We start from the raw sequence: 16945 nt of genomic DNA, 5'->3' as shown, positions 1-16945 counted from the left end.
TGCAGTCAATAAGTGTTAAAGTCCAAAATACTAAGTGACATTCTGAATTAAGACTATGCATGTGATAACTGCAGATTTCAAACACAGATGACCACAAATCTCCTCTATGTCCATTTTATTATCAGGGATCCAATTAAAAATCCTATAACAGCATCCCATTAGAACACTGGTATGGCTTCTTTACTAATTACCAACTTTTTTCACTACTAATTCACCTATTAATATTATAGGGAAAAAGCCTTGGGAATTTTGTAAGTCTTATAGTACTTGGGCAAACATTGCATCATAAATCATTAGTCTATGGCATCAGTGCTCTAGGAAACACAAGTGCTGAGGGTGTCACCAATACTTAGGATAGCACATGAACTCTGGGAATCAGAGAGAGGAAACATAGTTACATCAAAATGCATTTAAAATAGTAACAAAAAGCAAACTGGTGTCACAGAATAGATTAAGTAATTCTTGCAGCCTATAGGGTGTCAAATAAGTTGTTCTTCGGGAGTAGAAATGATTGCACTTTAACAAGCTTAAAAAATAAATAAATAAAATTGTTATATTGTCACGTATAAATATTTTATGAAACACCAGTGTTGACTCATTTTGATTACTTACATAAGAGTCCATAACAATTTGTTCTCAAGAAAAGATGGTTGGCTGTGTCAAAATCCTTCACTGAATGTGTTTGATCTTGATGCAGTGTCTTGCCCCAAGCAGAACTTGTTTCATAATGGGGGTTGGGGGGTGGAGGGTTTAGCACTGCCACTCAGTATTATTTGGGAACTGCAAGCCCTATTATCAAGTTAATACTGGTATCAATTTTACTAATAAATATTGCTGGCATCTCTATTATTACAACACAAAATACCAGAATTATACAACTGACTACAGAAATTGCCATGAATGTTTTATTAAAGTTGTATTAGATATCAACAAATTCAATTTTCCCCTGAATGCTATTGATAAATAATGCAGAGTATGCTATCTCTTATTAACATATTTACCATGAACATCTTTTGAATACCTGTTGAGTGGAAACATATGTTTGCTTTTTCTCTTATTATAATGTATTTTTCTGCTTGATGACAAAAAGATAAAAAGGATTATTCTCTTGTCATGCTAAATGTCCCATTTCTGGATGCTGGACACTAATCGATAATTTAGTTTTCTATTGTCATCTGCACAATTTCTGGAAGCATATATCAAAACATTGGCATGCAAGAACTAATACTGATTAAAAAATATGGCACAACTGTAAAACTTGAACAAAATGTTACTTCATATTCCTGTTCCAGACCTGATAAGTACATATCTGTTACGCAGACTGTGGGCTGTAGTGTAATTATCCAGTTAACTGTCCTAATTATATATAGGACTGTGATCAAATGACTGACACTCACTCATTTAAGGGAAATTTCAGGCATACAATTCAAGCAGTTTTTAAATGTATATTTTAACCACCAAGTCTTCTTGTGCAAAACAGATGCAAGTTTTAGGACTGTGAAAAGTGTATAAGCACTGCTATATAAAATCCAGTGGGAAATAAATACATTAGGAGGCTGATGTTGTTATTACTTGCATTTGTTTCTGTGAATTACAGATGTCTAATTGCAGAGGAATTCACCATTTGCCATGTGAGTTATTTATCAATCTATATTATGTCTATAATGAAGAAAGTAGACAGGAGTATAAGGAGATGAGGTGCATGGTAAAGAGAGAGGTGGCTAAGGATAAGGCGTATAGAGAGTTGTATGAAAGGTCAGACACAAAGGAGGGAGAAAAGGACCTGTACCGACTGACTAGACAGCAGGACCGAGCTAGGAAAGATGTGCAACAGGTAAGGGTGATAAAGGATAATGAGGGAAACGTACTCACAAGTGAGGAGAATGTGTTGAACAGATGGAAGGAGTACTTTGAGGGGTTGATGAATAAAGAGAATAAGGGAGAGAGAGAAGGCTGGATGATGTGGGGATAGTGAATCAGGAAATGCAATGGATTAGCAAGGTGGAAGTAAGGATAGCTATGAAGAGGATGAAGAATGGAAAGGCTGTTGGTCCAGATGACATACCTGTAGAAGCTTGGAGGCGTTTAGAAGAAATGGCAGTGGAATTTTTAACCAGATTGTTTAATGAAATCTTGGAAAGTGAGAGGATGCCTGAGGAGTGTAGAAAAAGTGCTTTAGTACAGATTTTTAAAAATTAGGGTGATGTGCAGAGCTGTAGTAACTACAGAGGGATAAAACTGATCAGTCACATCATGAAATTATGGGAAAGAGTAGTGGAAGCTAGGTTAAGAAAGGAGGTGATGATTAGTGATCAGCAGTATGGTTTCATGCCAGGAAAGAGCACTACAGATGCGATGTTTGTTCTGAGAGTGTTGATGGAGACGTACAGAGAAGGTAAAAAGGAGTTGCATTGTGTCTTTGTGGATGTAGAGAAGCATATGACAGGGTGCCTAGAGAGAAGTTGTGATATTGTATGAGGAAGTCGGGAGTGGCAGAGAAGTATGTAAGAGTGGTACAGGATATGTACAAGGGTAGTAAGGCAGCGGTGAGATCTGCAGTGGGAGTGACAGATGCGTTTAAGGTGGAGGTGGGATTACATCAAGGATCAACTCTGAGACCTTTCTTATTTGCACTGGTGATGGACAGGTTGACAGACGAGATTAGAAAGGAGTCTCCGTGGACTATGATGTTTTCAGATGACACTGTGATATGTAGTGAGAGTAGGAAACAGGTTGAGGAGACCCTGGAGAGGTGGAGATATGCTCTAGAGAGGAGAGGAATGAATGTCAGCCGGACTAAGATGGAATATATGGTTGTGAATGAAAGGGAGGATAGAGGAATGGTGAGGATGCAGGGAGTAGAGTTGGCGAAGGTGGATGAGTTTAAATACTTGGGATCAACAGTTCAGAGTAACGGCGAGTGTGGAAGAGAGGTGAAGAAGAGAGTACAGGCAGGGTGGAGTGGGTGGAAAAGAGTGTCGGGAGTGATTTGTGACAGACGAGTACCAGTAAGAGTGAACGGGAAGGTCTACAAAAGGGTAGTGAGACCAGCTATGTTATATGAGTTGGAGACAGTGGAAATGACAAAAAGGCAGGAGTCAGAGCTGGATGTGGCAGAGTTAAAGATGTTAAGATTTGCACTAGGTGTGATGAGGGTAGACAGGATTAGGAATATTAGAGGGTCAGCCCAGGTTAGACAGTTTGGAGACAAAGCCAGAGAGGTGAGACTGCATTGGTTTGGACATGTGCTGAGGAGGGATGCTGGGTATATTGGGAAAAGGATGCTAAGGATGAAGCTGCCAGGTAAGAGGAAAAGAGGAAAGCCTAAGATAGGGTTTATGGATGGGGTTAGAGAGGACATGTAGGTGGTTGGTGTAAAAGAGCAAGATGCAGAGGACAGGAAGAAATGGAAACAGGTGATCTGCTGTGGCGACCCCTAACCGGGAAAAGCCGAAAGAAGAAGAAGATTATGTCTATAAAAATGAATGATTTAATAAGCCATAGATGGCCATAAATTAGATGGTAGAAAACAGTTGTGGTCTGTTCCTTAAAAAAAAAAGATATTTGAAAAATCCTCTTGATTTTTGAACAGGAAATCACATGTTGTATGATTAAGTAGTACTAAAGCCAGTTTTTAGCATATATAACATTCTTGGTATTCAGATGAAGGAAGATGCACACATGCATTACAGCAAGGAAATGTGCATTGCTCTGCAGTAGTTATTAAGTCTTTATGGAAAACTATCCCAATAATTCATTACCCTTCGCATTGAAGATACATTGTGCGATTGCACTTGGTTTTCTGTTAATTTTTATATATTGGTAAGCATCCTCTTATGCATGCTCATATACAGGCACATTCTTACATGATCATATAATTGCCTGTTGAGCTAGTTGTCCATTCATTTGATTTTTGTATGTAATCAAAAATTCAGAGCAAAAAAGACTCTTAAACGCAAGCATTGCATCACAATGAGTGGAAGTTGGGATGCGCGCAGTTTCTATTTTATTTCATTCAGTATATTATCATATTCTTTATTCTGTGTTTTGCAATAAGCATAAATATATAGTTTAGTAATGCCAATCAAAGTGTCACTGACTTTTCAAGATTACATATATGCAAGCTGGCAATTTATAAAAATGTAACAAGCATAGATATATATATATATATATATATATATATATATATATATATATAAAACATGTGAATATTGTGTATGTTTTTGAGCAATATTTATTTTGGATTTCAAAATATATACTTCTTTTATGACAGGCCCAACAATAATCAGTAGAAGTGATGTTTTTATTGGCATTATTTTGATGGGTACTGTGTGAAAATGAAGAAATGCCAGTGGAATTGACCAAAGAATTCAAAATCTGTTATCATTCAGTAGATGACAGACTGCTGTGAAAAAAATACTAACACTCCACCTGCACTTTGATTTGGACAGGAGAACAGATGTCTGGCAGAAAGAAGAGGAAACTGTTTTGAGGAGGGAAGCAGCCAATTCAACTGTTGGCAGATGCAGAAGAAATACATGCTGTAGTGAGATGATGTGCTACTGCAGCATACATGCCTTTGAGAATCTGTGTAAAAATAACATAATTATGATGGCAAATAACTAAAGGAAGAGAAGGGTGTATATGTTGGTATAATGCAGGATTTCCTGAAGTATACAGGCACACTTCTGAATGGCAATGGCAAGAGTTATTACACTGTGGAAATTAGTAGTTTTTTTCTACATCAAGTTGTAATTCCAAAATGGCACTGGATATGATATTAGAACACATGTATAGGAAAAAGTGTTTGTTTTATAGTGTACTCATTCATCAGATGTATAAGTTTTATGTGCACATGTTGTAGGAGACATACATCTAAACATTTGTTAGTGAAGTATTAGGCAATCAAATGTAAAACCTTAAGAATAATTGCTGCAAACAGCAGGTTAAATTTAGTAGTGTTTGAATGTTTTTTTAATTTCTTAATATGAATAACCTTGAACTAATGATAGTGTTTTCCTATCTACTGTCAACATACCACAATGTTTCTTTCAGCCATCTATTTCTTCAATTCAGAAAAGTACATTGGTAGATTGAATTATATCTAAAACTATATTATTTAAGGCTGAGGCATCTACACTTATTTTCAAATATCTGATGTACAATATGGATGTGAAAGCGGTACTTTATAGACAATATTAGGAAAATGTTAACTGACTCCTAATGCAACTATAGCAGTGAAAGTAAACCATCATCGCTGTCATCCGAAAGCAGTACTTGGTCAATTGTTTGCCTTTGTTTGTTTGATAACTCCCATATAGATATGGTAATGGTTTGGTTGTGTCTTCTAGTATTAATAAGAAAATACAAAAGTGATGAAAGAAATGTATCACAATTTAGCTCATGTGCAACAACTGCATTAAATTACTTAGAATCCATTTTCTTATGTTATCAACATTAGGGACTCTCACCTGCTCAACTAGCTTTACTACTAAGTTGTTCACATTGCAAAAGTGAAAACAGGTCTCAGTGAAAAGGTAATACATTCACATGCAGGACTTTTTAAAGGAAGATTACATTTACTTAATATCACGTATAGTTTGGGATACTTAACATAACCATTGTACTAAAAGAAACAATACAAGCAAGGGACTCAGACAAAGTGCTCTTTCTATGCACTGTGATTCAATTAATTAATTATACACAACACTCCTTTTGAATGGGTAGTAAGCCGTTATTTTCTCTTTGAAATGTGCATGTGTGTTTTTGTTTAATGAATAAAAGACATTTATATAATACAGTGTTGTTTTGATGAGACCCTACTGATATATATTTTAACAATGTGTTGTATAATCTGAATAAATAAACTCAGCAGTTGATGATAACATATCTGTTGTGTTCTTGGGTCATGCATTATTTTGTCTAGCTCACAAAAAAGCAGCATGCAAGCTACCTTTCTTTTCATTTGCTAGGCACTAGCTCCACAGTAGTAAAAGAAAAATCAACGACTGTCCATGTTGACATATGCCAAATGTTGTCACAGTATATATGCCTGCCCAGAGTGTGTCTACATTACATCTAAATCATGGTTATTTTCCTGTGCTTTTAGAGAAAGTTTTCCTATCTACACTTGATGATGTCACAAACTTTGGCTTCCACGTAGAGCAATATATCAAATCGTTACCCAACATCATATTTAACATTTAATTTGATGTTAGATTATGCCTTCTAATCGTTGCCAATAAAAGTTCACATTTTTGTAATATTGCTTTGATCTTAGGCTTAGCAGCAAAACGAGGATTCTGAGAAGGCCTAGTATAGGAGTTCAAATTCTAATCACATAGTGATCATACCTGATTAAATTGTATCAAAAGGGCACAGTACCAATAGAAGAAAAGTGTTTTATATTTCTGGCATTGCGTCTCATTCATTTTCCACTATTACTTGTTAATTCTGGAAAACGTGTAACATGCATTGCAGCAATATCGGTAGGTCAGTTCATGCCTTTACCTTTAGTAAACAATGAATGCAATAATTTAAAAATACATTATTGATTTACTGTTATTCGTAGAGTCCTTGGTCACTGTACAAATAGTAACGTTGAACTAATGCTTGACAAGCAAAGAAAAATGCAACTCATCCTTGTATTCTAAAAACCTATATTCACCTTTTTTCTGTAGCCAGGACTTTAGTCTGCCGAGGATCTGTTAATTTTCAAAGGAGCAAAATGAAACATTTGATGTGTACAGCACCGCAAATTATGTTGTAAGCAAAGGCATCATTCCAGTAGCTTAAACTGTAAATAACTGGCAACTTTTCCATATTCAGAATGTTCTTCAATAAAGCTTATAAACGTACATTCATACAGAAAAAGTTATGGGAAGATCAAGTTGTCAAAGACATGCTTACCGATCAGGTGTCAAGAGCTAGCAAAGTCACAGCGCCCCCTGGCGTAAGAGACACACGGTCAGTTTATACACCTCAAACTAGCAGCCTTACTTTTTTTGGAATTACTGCATTATAGTAACCAACCAACGCATTGAAACATTCAAAGAAGTGCATTCATCTCAAAATGGTTAAAATGCAGAAAATGTTTGCACACAGCAATTCAGACTTATCAAGTAACGTAATGTTGTGTGCCAGCTGCCGTGAATAGTCTAACGTAATGAAAATTCAAAATGCGTACCGATTCATTCAGGATCACTGCAACAATCACACACGACTTGCATTGCAATTCATTATGTTTTGTACAGAAAAGTATTGCTCAGATCTGAAACGGCACTAGTATCATTATTTCAGCTACGTATATATGCAGATAACCACAGATTTACCATAAAAAACTACCAAACACGTATTTGAAAATGGACACAATTAGCTCTTGTGAAAACTGACACGTTCTTGTCCAATGCAGATGTAACCTAAATTCCTACAGTGCCCACTGATATTCATTATCCGATAGGAAAATATAAAACATTGTGAGAAAACTCGAGTTATGATCCCCATTAAACACAGACTGCTATTAAAAAACAATACTCATCAAGACTCTGAAGATAACCACAAAGCAGACACACAAAGCAGAAGCAAACTGGATTTATATCAGCAAAGAAGTATTCACCCCCCCCCCCCTTTTTACTGGTAATCTATAAAGGCAGAAGTAGCCCAGAGCAATCAGATATGGATGGGCATGGACTCAGTTATATTTAACCACGTAGTATTGTTAGAAAAAAAGCTGAATGTCCTCAGTATGTCACACAGCCACCTTAGCAATAAGGTGACTTTTAAAGGATAGAACTCTAATGTTTGCAAAATGTGTACCTTCTACAGAGAATGCAGGCACTGTCTATAGGAAAGTGATGGTTTAACCCATCACTCAAAGCTGCTAAGTGCAGTGCCCAAGGGGACCAGCTTTGTGCCTGCTCACGTTCTGGTTGTATAGAACACACCAAATTCTGCATTCCAGATCCTATCAGCAGCCAGCAATCTGTGCATAAAAATAGCTATCACTATACAGGATGAGGCAGCAGCAAGCTTCTTCCAGTCTAACTACATGTTCAATCACATTTCTCAATCTCACAGCGACAGTGATGCACTTCAGACAAGTCAGCAGTTTCCCTTTAACTGCGATACTGTGAGGTTCATGTTCTACTTCTCCAGTCTGTGCAGCCATTTATACATAAAAGAGAGGGGGCACAAGCAAGAGAGACATTTGTCGTGAGGCAAATAACACGACCCCCACCTACCCATCCTTAGGGTTAAACCTCTGTACTATTATCAAACATCTGTTCTCTGATACACTATCTAAAAAATGCAGTCGAAAGATTAACTACACTTCAGCCCCGCTTTCTTTTACGCTATTAAGCGCATCTACTTCTTGCCTACAGTCCCACTATGTACCATTAAGGCATTAATGCAGAGACTTTTTAAACCAGACTCCCTGTTCATACAGTGCAGGAAACAGCAGCTGATCTAATGCCCCTTTAGTGCATGTACACAAATAAAGTTACCTTATCTGTTTCCAGCAATATGTGTGTCGTATTTAGGAAACATTTATTTGCTAAAGAAAAGAAGAATGCCATTCAAATACAACTAATAATTGCAAAGTCAAATCTGAAGCATAGATTCGAGGGGAAAAACGATAAACAAACTGCACTGCCCTGAGCACTGCAGAACATGCTTAAGTAATGGTTGCCTATGGATTCAGAAATACTATAATGACAGTGTTATTGAGAGTGTCTGTGTTTTGCATGTGAGTCTGAATGTGAAAGAAACGAGCCCTGTTCCCTGCATTTAAGAGCCCAGATGGGAAGAAATTTTTAAAAATAATGTCAGCCGCATTGGACAAATAACAGACGCTACTATATCACTCAGTTTAGCACAGATCTGGCGTCTCGGTTTGCTAGACTTACCTGAGGTTAATGTTCCTCTCTAAATGAGGTGTGATTACCCCTGGGTTTTATTCGGTTGGGCATAAACTTCTGATAGAACCACTGCGTCCAATAGTTCTCATGATGATCGACTTCGTGCAAATACCAGATTGGAGATATTGGCGATCTAGCAGCTTTTCTCATGCTCGGCAAGAGAAATCCGGATCCTGTTTAAGCTTGCAGGCATTTGGGGGACGAGTGGCAAAGAGAGGAAAACACGGAAAGGCAGAGTGAGAGATCCTTTTACTGATCAGTTTGTAGGCACCAGGCTAGAAAAGCAGCAGGGAGATGGAAAGAATGTAAAAAGCTTCTGGTGGAGAGACGGAGGCTGGACTTACAGGAGGTGGGGACTGAGTGATACTGGATGAATTGAATGGGAAAAAAAGGAAAAGGAAGGGGAGTGTCTTTTTGTATTTTTTTATTCTACTTATCTATTTCATTTCTGATCGTTATAACAAATGTACTTGTAGAATTAAAAGGGTAGGAGGAGAAGGAAGAGAAAGAATGAAAATGGAGGAGTTTGTAGCTCCAAGGCAATGTACAGAGTGAATGGAAAAGGTGCAAGGAAAGGAATGAACTGAGCTTGTTTTTTTTTTTTTTTTTGCTGTAAAATAGCTTGCCATATGCAGAGCTCAGTCTTCACTGCGGCCGAATTTGAGCAGAATGCAAGGGTTAGAGGGAAGTGATTGCTGAAGTCTTATGCTATCTGCCGATAAATTATATAATGCAGTTCGTGTTGCTAATTAATGCTGAAAGTCACAGAAACCACATTGCAGAAAGACGGTCACAAGAGAACATAAACGGTGTATTTAGATGTCACACAAGTTGTGAAAGCTAATGAGCATTCGACCTTAACTCTTGCATCTACTCTGCTTAATCGTAGTTTGATAAATTGTATCATTGTGATGAGTAAGTGGCTACTGCAAATGATGCTGTGCAACAGAAGAGAAGTGTGCAGTGTTGGAGTACCTACATCGGAGTAGCTTAAGTACAAAATTAACTTAAACTGTCCAGCATAGTCGTGCAGGCATTTTCGGATGCTATATGTAAGGAAACACAGCCAAGATGGTCTAAACGTGGTGGACATAGGTATTTCAGACATTAAGGGTCTCCATCCTTTGGATGGGGGGAAATTATAGACACATCATACCTATATCAGAAGTGAATCCAACCCCTGTACAACAGTGCCGTTCCTTTGGTTGAATCCATACAACTGCCATATTTTTGGACACCAGCATAGTAACAATGTAAACATTATTTATTTTCGTTTTAGCCTTTACTGTTACTGGTTCTGGATACCCCATCAATGCGTACATAAATGCTTACTTAGCCCTCTGCACGGCTCAACCTTCCCGCGAGGTATCGAAGTTGAAGTATTCCATTTCAGCACCATGGACAGAGATTGAAGTCCGGCGGTAGAAGCTGGCAAACTGCCACTGCCCCACTTTGTTTAGAAGAGAGCTCCTTTGTAATTTAGGGGAAAGTGATGTAGTGAACAGCTCTCTGATGAATACTACAGCCCCTTTCTTTCACAGCTAGGTTTATCTGTATCGCAGGTGCTGTTTCACTAAGTACATCTCTGCTTTGAGGTCTGAAGGGGGCAATAAGTCCTTCAGTGCCACTTTGAAGGACAATGTGAACTGTGTGGTTCGAGGGCCCACTACAGCAAACATTTTCTCACAGTATTATATTAAAAAAAGTCTTACCCAGTAACGAATTCCAAAATGTGTACTACACCATGGAGTTGGAAGGGAAAAAAAGAAAGCGAGAAATGGTAGGGGTGAGGGGGGTAACCCTCTCTCTCTGTATTGTGTGAGAGCACGCACACACACACACACACCGGATGTTAATTTTCCTGTCTAATTTTACTGCCTACACCTGCCTTCTTCGACGGCGTTAAGCTTCACCTTTCTACTGGGAATCTTAGGTTAGCAATATCTTCCAGATGTAAAGTAAATTAATTATGACACTTCACGGGTAGACAGAACAGTACTCCTCAACACTTTATGATCTCCCTGAATCTGCTTTACAGATCAATAGGCACGTCCGTGGTTGACAATCAAGCCTCTTTAAAGGAGACATAAATCCTTTAATCCCCATTCTGTCTTCCAAACTGACTGTTGTAGGGCATAATGAAACGGTAAGGCTGAGAAGAACAAACAAATGAATGCTCTCGGAAATACATTAGTTGCACTTTGGGACAGATGAAATGGCTGGCAATGGGTATTTCCCCAACTTACTGTCAAGAAATTCCAGGAAAAAAAGCTTTGCCGTTTAGCAGTGGGTATGATAGTAATAGGCGAGAAAAACGAATGCTGCTGAGCCGAGTATTTACTTTTATGAATGGATATGTGGCTAATTAATGCGGCTCAAATCAGAGCTGTGAATGAGTCCCTGCAAATATACTTCTAAAATGGGCACACACTAAACATATACATTAGTCCAGGTCTCAATTATGTATCCTTCATAACATTCTGAGGTGATTATTATGTCCTGTTGAAACTTATTTTACAATCGGTTTAATAGGATAGTGCAGCTGCTATTATAAATGGAATTTCTCCAGGGACAGCGTTTACAAGTAAATGGGGCTCTGAGAATAGGAGACACTATCATTGTGTGTAACCTTGTGACATCAACATTAACAGGTATCCTTGAACTGCAGAAGAAGAATGGACTGAATCCATTTTTTTCACTGCAAGTTTTAATATGTTTTTGACCTGCTAAACGGGGCACCGGAAGCACTGATGCTTTGCAATCTACTTCCTTGTTTACTTATTTACTTGGACTAATTATGATCTCAACGGTAGGTATTAACATTTCCGTTAAAGTATGGCAAGTCAAAAACTAATGCCTACTGAAACGTATTAATAAACCAGCATATTGTAAAAATAAACGGTAGAAGTGGCTCTGCAAAGGTATGTTTCTAAATACTCTCTTCCCAAGTACAACTTGAAGTTGATAATACCAAATGCGCCCCCCCCCCCCCATCATAAGTAGTTTTACAGTTCTTTTGTAAATAACCTTGCATGCGCAACGTCAAACTCAGTTCTGTTAAACTCAAAAGCTGCACGCCAGGGGCCATAGCATCATAACATGCAGATTAAACTAACAAAGAACTACTACATTAAAGGTTTCTGAATGGTAGCTGAACAGTATGGGCTTCAGAAGATGTATAACACCATTCCTTTACAGTTGTGTTTAAATCAATAACTCAGTTGTATGGCACAGGTGTAAAACTTTTCCATTCTGTGGTGAACTCTAAGAATAAAGTGTTACCAATATTATAGCAAAAAGTCTTATCTGTGACATCAGAACTCCCCAGGGAAAAGCCACTACTATAATAATCTCAGTGGGTGAGCCCCCCTTCCCAAAAAAAAAAAATCTCCTGAGCAGTCTGGAAAGAGTTTGGGGCAAAATCAACAACACTAGTTCTGCAAGACTGGATAACTTCATTGGACGTTTCCTCATAATTATCACGTACACATCTTATTAAATAAAAAGCCTGTCTGCAGAACTATTTTAGCAGGACACAAAAGAGAAACTACAGCCTGTACCAAGCAACTACAAACATAACTCACTCTTTGGTACCTGTGCAAATCTATGAAGGAGCTAATTATGGAGCATGCTCATAGGGACACAGGCAATCTCTGTCTCCAAGAAATGAAACATTATGAATTTAAGAGGAGTCCCAGTGCATCTTAAATTTGGTTAGCTTTTTTATGGAGGTTTCAGCTGTCTCAAATGATTGTGGCTAAATGTATTCACAATCTGCTATGATTTACAAAGCTGTCTAGGGGAATCACCATGAAGTAGACTTAGTATTAGAGGGTTAGCTAAAATGAATTCAACTAGACTGAGCAATGGCTTCCTAGTCAGACTTAAAAAAATAAAGTTTAGTGGGTAAGTTTCCTCACCAGATAAAATTAGCAACAAGATGGCAAAAGGTTCACTTCCCAATCAAGTTTTCATTTGCATCTGCATTTATAGGTTTTTGGTTACTTACTAGGCTATTGCTCTGTGAGGATCTTAAAAAAAAAGTGTAGCCTTACATTTCCGTGGTAGTTTTTGGCCATTGTGTTTTTCTGTATGACTAATACAAAGCTGGACAGAGCAGGGATATGTTCGGACAGTTACTTGTTGACCCTATTTACAATGGGCATGGGTGCTAAACCAGGATTGAATGTGTAGTTTTCTAGCTATTTGTCCAACTTACATTTCAACAGAGTAAAAGAAGTTCCTTGTTTTATGTGGAATGGATCATGATTCCATAGATACTGTTTTCACTGTTATACATCCCTGCTGAGGGTCTATATCATTTCAGGGAATGCTTAATTGAGCAAATCACTATTTGTCAAACTGAATTAAGCAAAAGCTCAATTAAGCAAATGCCCGCTTAAGCAAAAATTTTCCCAGGGAAAAAACAGTTGCCCACCCATCAATTGTAACAAACAAAACAAAATGTAATACTCTGGAAAGAGGGGGACTTTGCCCCTCCCCAATGTGGGGTGCTATGCACCCTACACACTCCTAAATAAATATACCAACTCTGAGATCGCACTACAATGGGGAAAAGGGCAAATTCCCAATGATGGCCAACCATGTCCTTTCCCTGGGGAAAAAATTGTTTAAGCAAGCGTTTGCTTAATTCAGTTCGACAAATAGTGATTCACTCAATTAAGCATTCACTGAAATGATATAGACCCCTTACAGCATATCCTATTTATGTTGCTGTTGATCTCGAGGTCCCCTTAGTGGGTCTTCATACTGACACTGGACTTGCAAACATGTAATAGAGCAAATGTGTAGTACATCAGAAAGTACCATATGATGTATGGACTGAAGTACAGTAGACTGTGGTTAACAACAACCATTACCCCTAACCAACTTTAATCTGAATACATCAAATTTGCTTCATATCATCTCAGATATCCTATTTCAATTCTAATAAACTCCTCTATCAAAGAAAAGTATGCCGCCACCTTAAGGAAAAAAATCATGTATAGTACCCATCTCTAAAGGTGATTCGCCAACTGAGCTCACAAAGTACAGATTGATCATCATTCTCTCACCCTTATCCAAAATCATGGAAAGATGTATTCACTGTCAATTTACTACATGCGTCGCTTCTCATAACCTTCTCTCTCCCTAATAGCATGGTTTCAGACTCAGTCACAATAAAACCACTTCCCTTTACACAGACATAATAAATCACAATAGATCTTCAGGTCTTTTAACCTCAGCCCTATTTTTGGATCTATCCAAGACATTCAACACAGTCAATCATTAAATTCTCTTAACTAAATTATGTTCCTATGGGCTTTCACCCTCATCACTTAATTGGTGTCTTATGTTACTTCACTAATAGAAAATGAATAGTCCACACAAAGAAGCTGGAGTTGCCCCTCTCAACTTACTTTCTCATACAGTATTGAAACAATGTCCAAAGTAATGGAAATGGAATTTATTATACAATTAAAACTGCAGATAAAATAACACTGATAAGTGCTTTCGTCCCATATATTCAGAACTTCATCAGATAGTTCCACAGACATTCAATTTCCTTTTTGTAATACAAACCAGAAAACGTCATGGCATTCAAATAAGTACTGACACACCCCTTTAAAGACATAGAAGTAAAAAAATGCATTATGTATAATGAATAAGGATAGAAAAGAATTTAAAAGTAAAATTTGTACAAAATGTATATACATATTTAAAATGTATATACATATTTAAAATTTGTAAGTGTGCATATTCTCGAAAATGAAGGGCATGATTTCCAATTTTTTGTCATTGATAGTATTAAAATAGAAACATGAGGTGGAGCTTGGTCACTTCTATTAGAGAAAAGGGAGCTATACTGGCAGTTGCATCTTGATGCAGGCAACTGGCCAGGCTTAATTGAAAATATTTCTATTAGCTCCCTATTAAAATTAAAAACCATAGAGATATAACTAAAAATTAAAAGCCATCGACAGATAACTAATTTACTATAAAAGCACCATTGCATATATTCCTTTTAAATATGTATATACATTTTGTACAAATTTTACTTTTAAATTGTATTCTATCCTTATTAATTATATGTAATGCAGTTTTTAACTTCTACATCTTTAAGGGGGGGGGGGGGGCTCAGTACTTATTTGAATGCCATGACATTTTCTGGTTTGTGTTACAAAAAGGAAATTGAATACCTATGGAATTATCTGATGAAGTTCTGAATACATGGGATGAAAGTGCTTATCAGTGTTATTTTTATCTGCACTTTTAATTGTATAATAAATTCCATTTTCATTACTTTGGACATTGTCTCAATATTGTATGAGAACGTAAGTTAAAGCGGCAACTCCAGCTTCTTTGTGTGGATACTTCACTAATAGACTGTAAGCAGTGAAGTGAGAAGATGGTTTCTCATCTTTCATACTTATATCCATAGGAGCCCCACAGGGCTCCATCCTAGGATCACTACTGTTTAATTTATTTATCAATAACCTAAACAGAGCAGCCAAAGAGGCAACTGCAGTATGATATACAAATGACTCATCTCTAATATGTGCTGATGGGACACTACCCTTGCTCCAAACACTAACCCAGAAAACATTCTCCTCCATAGACTCAACAACTTACAACTTCTCTGAATAACAAAAGAAAACAAAAAAAAGTATCCCACACTAAACTACTAGGTGTGATTATAGATGACCATCTGAATTTGATCTTCAGCTTCAGTAACCCCAAAACAAGACACATAAAAAGCCAGTCTGCCTCTGTAGAGTAAAATACAAAATCACTGACCGTTGAACACAAGCCTGCTACTTCTTTTCTACTGGCCACCCAATTATATGACTCTCCTATCCTAATCATCTCAACTAGTAATCAAAACTGCAAACAGCCAGCAATACAGATTACAGATTTGCATCTCTCTGAAACAACTAAACTGAATAAAAATGAATAAGTTTCTACTGTATTCACAATTAATTACAGCCCTCAAGCTACTGCACAGACCTGAAAAATTCCCATTTCATCTCCTTTACCTTCATTGTGCCTCCTTCTCTCCTTCCTTTCTTTGGGCTACCGTAATTCTTTTTCTTATCTTCCTATGTCCTAGAATTAAACAAGTCTTACAAGTAAGACAATATTTTTACATAAAACCCAATAATGTATTCATAGTGATGATATTGTACTGTATATACCTCATTTTATTAAAAAAAAATCATATATAATCCATGTAATTGTTATTTATAATCATAACTATTTGTAAAGGATGTAACTGATGTCAAGATTGAATGAGTAATGGAACTGCTTACTCATAAAGAAATCTGACTTGTAAATGGTGGAACAATATAAAGGTTGTCCATGATGTCTATATACTGGAGCCTTTCTTCCCAGGCCTCCATTGAAAAAGGGTACTGCTCATTCAAACTTTCCGGGTTAAGCAAATGCCAGTAAATAAATAAAATTACTAATTCTGATGATGACTGCACATTGAACATTATAATGCTTTCACTTTGACGTATAGTAATTCTCAGGCAAGGGTGAGAAGGTACCCTAACCCACACACTGTAGCACAATGCTCATTTACTGTAACCTTGCAGCTAGATGCTCCTTATTGCCACATACTGCAGTATAATTCTCATTTACCCTAATCTTGTAGCTAGATGCTCCTTATTGCCACATACTGCAGTATAATGCTCATTTACCCTAATCTTGTAGCTAGATGCTTTTTATTGGCACATACTGCATCATAATTCTCATTTACCCTAACCATGTAGTTAGATGCTCCTTATTGCCACATACTGCAGTATAATGCTCATTTACCCTAATCTTGTAGTTAGATGCTCCTTATTGCCACATACTGCAGTATAATTCTCATTTACCCTAAACTTGTAGTTAGATGCTGCTTACTGCCACATACTGCAGCATACTGCTCAATTACCCTAACCTTTTCATTGAGTTTTAGGATACCGAATGTCCATTGTTTAATAGGCAGTAAAAGAATTTAACATCATTTTCAGCACAAGTAA

General features: G+C 37.2%; 1 protein-coding gene across 3 annotated transcripts in view; it reads right to left on the bottom strand.

Annotated features, from left to right (window-relative positions):
• The window catches only part of BRINP1 (BMP/retinoic acid inducible neural specific 1), a 1471690-nt gene that overhangs the window by 1295797 nt on the left and 158948 nt on the right, over window positions 1-16945 (bottom strand). The window contains exon 1 of one of the 3 annotated variants that reach the window (XM_044058038.1): window positions 8907-9475. The exons of 1 other annotated variant lie outside the window; for it this stretch is intronic. The gene's annotated coding sequence lies outside the window, so the exon portion shown is untranslated. Of the gene's footprint in view, window positions 1-6667; window positions 6769-8906; window positions 9476-16945 lie in introns of those variants that run through there. One more of the 3 variants, XM_044058040.1, reaches the window with a different exon arrangement.

The sequence above is a fragment of the Protopterus annectens genome, chromosome 16.part0 (assembly GCF_019279795.1).
Source record: "Protopterus annectens isolate FY-2018-M chromosome 16.part0, PAN1.0, whole genome shotgun sequence".
NCBI lineage: Eukaryota > Metazoa > Chordata > Ceratodontiformes > Protopteridae > Protopterus > Protopterus annectens.
Note: the sequence above shows the minus strand (reverse complement) of the source record. Positions and strands in the feature narration are given on the sequence as shown.